Source organism: Meriones unguiculatus, chromosome 12 (genome assembly GCF_030254825.1).
Source record: "Meriones unguiculatus strain TT.TT164.6M chromosome 12, Bangor_MerUng_6.1, whole genome shotgun sequence".
Lineage (NCBI taxonomy): Eukaryota > Metazoa > Chordata > Mammalia > Rodentia > Muridae > Meriones > Meriones unguiculatus.
The window spans coordinates 52,521,562-52,525,765 of NC_083360.1; positions in this window are offsets into that span (position 1 = coordinate 52,521,562).

A 4,204-nucleotide genomic window follows, 5' to 3' on the forward strand; every position below is an offset into this window, starting at 1 on the left:
TTCCACCCTCACCTGCTAAAACAGTCATGGAAGATAAGATCAATGTCCTCATTAAAGCAGCTGGTATCATATTGAGCCTTTCTGGCCTAGTTTGTTCTCAAAGGCTACTGTCAACCTCTGGAGCCTCATCTGCAATATAGGGACTGGTGGATCCTGGATACTCAACAGCAGGTGGTCTTGGCTCCTCCACTGCTGCTGTTCTAGCTGAGGTGTAGAAAGTGAAATCAAAGAATTTGAGGAGTCTGATATTGACATTGGCTTTGATCTTTATTAACCTGCCTTTGTTAATATGTTAAATAAAATATCAAACCTGTTAGAGAAAGAGTGTATTTTAGGAAGAAAACTAAAGAGCAAATTCCAACAAAGGAGCTGTTAATTATCAAAAGCTAATAAGAACAAAAACTGAAGTGTGTCCTTAATATTAGTAATATAATTTTAATTATATCTTGAGAAAAATAGTAAAATAGATTTTCCTTTTGTAAAATAAACTGTAATAAAGTATGCCTCGTGATGTTGGTGGTTCAAAAGGTATTGCATCTGAAAATTGCTTTTTTTTCTTGATAGTTATATTTTTTATAATTAAAATATAATTGCATTACTTCTCCTCTTCCCTTTCCTTCTTCAAAGACTTCTCAGGTCCTCTCCCTTAACCCCGCCCACATCCCACATTTACTCTCAAATTTTTATCTCTTTCTTTTGATTTTTGTTGTTCCATACATATGAAAAATATATAAATATGACCTACTGAGTTCACTTAATATTATTTCTATATGTACAACTTCAGAGCTGATCACTTGGTATTACATAAACAATAAGAGGATCATTCTTGTGGAAGATCCACACTCATTAGTCAACTGTAGTTCTTCCTCTACAGATAGGGTACAGGCGTGTTTTTCTCCTTACATATTAGAATGTCTATTACTTGCTAAGGTCAATTTTATAAAATTCTGTTTGTTTCTCAGTTTCTCTCTTAACCTGGCTATCACACAAATAATTGAGACTCTTTTATATTTGTTTAATAACAAGCTTCACCACATAATAACAGAGCAGTTGTTAGTGTATTCTTAACCCTCTAAACTAATCTGGTTTCATCCCAGTGGAAATCCGAAAGATACTTTCACTTTGTAGCTTTTCTGATACAGCTCCTTCTTCTTATCTCTCTTGAACCACCATGGCTGAATTCCCTACTTCCTTCTCTAACACCTCCTCCCTGGGCTGGCAGGAAGTCCAGCCTTATTCTCTCCCCTGCTCAATGATTAGCTGTAAGTTGCTTTATTGATATATCAAGGGATAATTGGGGAGCATTATTTATACAACATTAACATAGGAGATTCTTAGAACAAGCATTGCAACCAGATATGGGGTTACAAAAATCAACATTTAAATTACACAATAACTTTATACCTACATCTCCCCCTTATACTTTAATAAAAGGCTCTTTCTCTTCCAGTAACAAACTATATGTAATAATAATAGTTATGAACATTATTAGGTAAAATTTACATTTGTATATTTGACACTCTTGGATACAGTGTTCTACTATCTATCAAGTTCTATCATCCTAAACAATTTAAGTATAACTGTGAGACTATAACTATCTAGTCTTCCACCCCATCAGAAACTTAAGAAGGAATTAATATTACCTAAATATGTATTAAGTACAGGCAAGAAGCTTCCAAATGCTTCCTCCCTTCCGTTCCTGGATGCTCTTAATGAAGGGAGACAAGAAGTTGAAAATCTCCTACAATGAGGATTGGACTGGCTCCAAGGAACCAAATTGTCGGTCCTCCTCCTAAGGTCCAGCCCATCGATAAGGACAGAGAGTTCAAGCAGAGAGAGTAAAAGAGATCGGCGTCACTACACAGTAAGGTGAATGCAATCTGCGGGCAAGCAGATGCAGACTCATTTATTACAGAAAGAGAAAGCACGTTATAAAACTTCATCCACAGCATCTCCAAGCCTGCCATTGGCTGTTCACCTCTGGGCAGACTCTCCAAAGTCAGGTCCCCAGGTCATGTACTTTCTGATGGCCCATCTACTTCCGGTGTTGGTCTTATATCAGTGGAAGCTGCCCCAGGCCGTGAGCCCTAATGGTCGTTTTCTAGGGATGCCCACACCAATGACCCTAACCAGCAAAAAGCAGCTCAGAGAACTGTGGACCCTCTATCTAATCCTTTCTCTCTCCTATCTGGTATTGGGGTGTTGGAAGGGATTGTGGTGGAGTAGGGAAAGAGCTATTTAAAAATGTAAATAAAAGAGTTTTTAAAAGTATGCCAATAAATGGCACCCAGATATTGGGCTTAAAAAATGGCTAATGCCAGAGTAGACAGCAGATATGGAGAGATGAATATATCTTTCAGAATATGAGCATATGGTTTGCTGTGGCTGCCACTGCTGCTTTTATTCCAGATTTATTCCCAGAGTTGATTCTCTTGTTTTCACTTTATTGTTTTCTGCATTTTATTTTAAAGATTAGGAAAATGGTTGAACAATTAGAAAGAATTGCAAAGTTGGCAATGCGACTAGGAAATTTGCAGGTAGATGTTGAAAAGAGCCATTAGTAAAGGGAGAACACCCAGTAACTAATCGCCAGAATTCTTCACAAATGCCATCCAACCCTGCTCTAAGCAAGTTCTCACAGCCTCTGGGTATAGTGGGAAGCCAAGATGAGAAGTCTGTACAGGCTGAAATGGTTAGAGAAATAGTTCGTTTCAAGAAAAGATTAATCTTGAACAAACTGAGCTGCTGGAGGAGCAGCCTTAGATTACGAGACTATCTCAATTAGCTTTCTCAGTAGCCACTAAAAGCTGTAGATATTGAAATTCTCAATGCAACCTCAGAGCTGAAAATAGCCAATGTGTTAACTCTGAGAAATATCATACATCCTGCCAAAGGAGCAAATGAGCCTTTTCTGACAGCACTGCGTTCTCTGAAAGAATGTTTAGGTAACTTCTTGCTGTTAGGAACCTAGTTGGAGACTCAACAGCAAAAAGTGCAAGCTGATCCAGGTAAGAGAAGCTGAGAGTCATCAGGTTATAAGAGAAATTATTGATCCAAAAAGGATTTGCTTCCTTGATCATCTCCTTTTAATAAAACAACAGTAAGTTTTGTATACATTCCAAAAAAAGCCTTTTGTTTGTTTGTTTTTAAACAGAAAGGGGGGGAAATGTTGTGAATATAAACAGGTTTTGTTTTAACTCCAGGTGTGGGAATGTGGGACTGATTCAGATAGTACAAAGCAGCAAACTATTTGCCTCATGTGGGCTCTGAGAGCAGATCTTCGCCAGTTGCAGATCATTTAAATCCAAGGACTCTGGTGTGGGAATAAATGCCAGAGCCCAGAGAGTGTTGGGTTGCTCTGAGAAAGACCAAGGCTGCTGTTCCTTAACCACCTAAGCTCCTTGTTGCCATTCATGTAGTGACACAAGAAGTTGGAGATCTGAAATAAGGATTGGACTGCTCCAAGGAAACTGATGATCCTAACCAGTAGGAAGCAGCTCAGAGAACAGTGCCCACCTCCCATTAACTCTTTCTTTCTCTTACTTAGTGTTGGGGTTTTGGAAGGGATAGGGGTGAAGTAGAGAAAAAGAAATATAAAAAACATAAATAAAATAATTCTTAAAAAATACACCAACAAAAACACAAACTAAAGAAATCCACTTCCTGAAGTTGAACCAGAACCAAGATCAGGTAAACAAATTAAATAGTGCTATATCTTCTTTTTTTTTTTTTATACAACATTCTGCCTGTACACTAGCTCTCACTATAGATGGTTGTGAGCCACCATGTGGTTGCTGAGAATTGAACTCAGGACTTTTGGAAGAACAGCGAGTGTTCTTAACCTCTGAGCCATCTCTCCAGCCCCATGCTATATCTTCTAAGAAAAGAAAGGTAGTCATCAAAAATCTCCCATCCAAAAGAAACCCAGGACCAGATGGTTTCAGTGCAGAATTTTACTAGACCTTCAAAGAAGAGCTAATACCAATACTCTTCAACCTATTCCACAACATAGAAACATAAGAAACATTACCAAAGTCATTCTATGAGGCCACAGTCACCTTGATATCTAAACCACAAAGAGTCAACAAAGAAAGAAAATTTCAGATCAATTTCACTTATGAACATCAACACAAAATTACTTAATAAATTACTTGCAAACCAAATCCAAGAACACATCAAAGATATCATTCACCATGACCAAGTA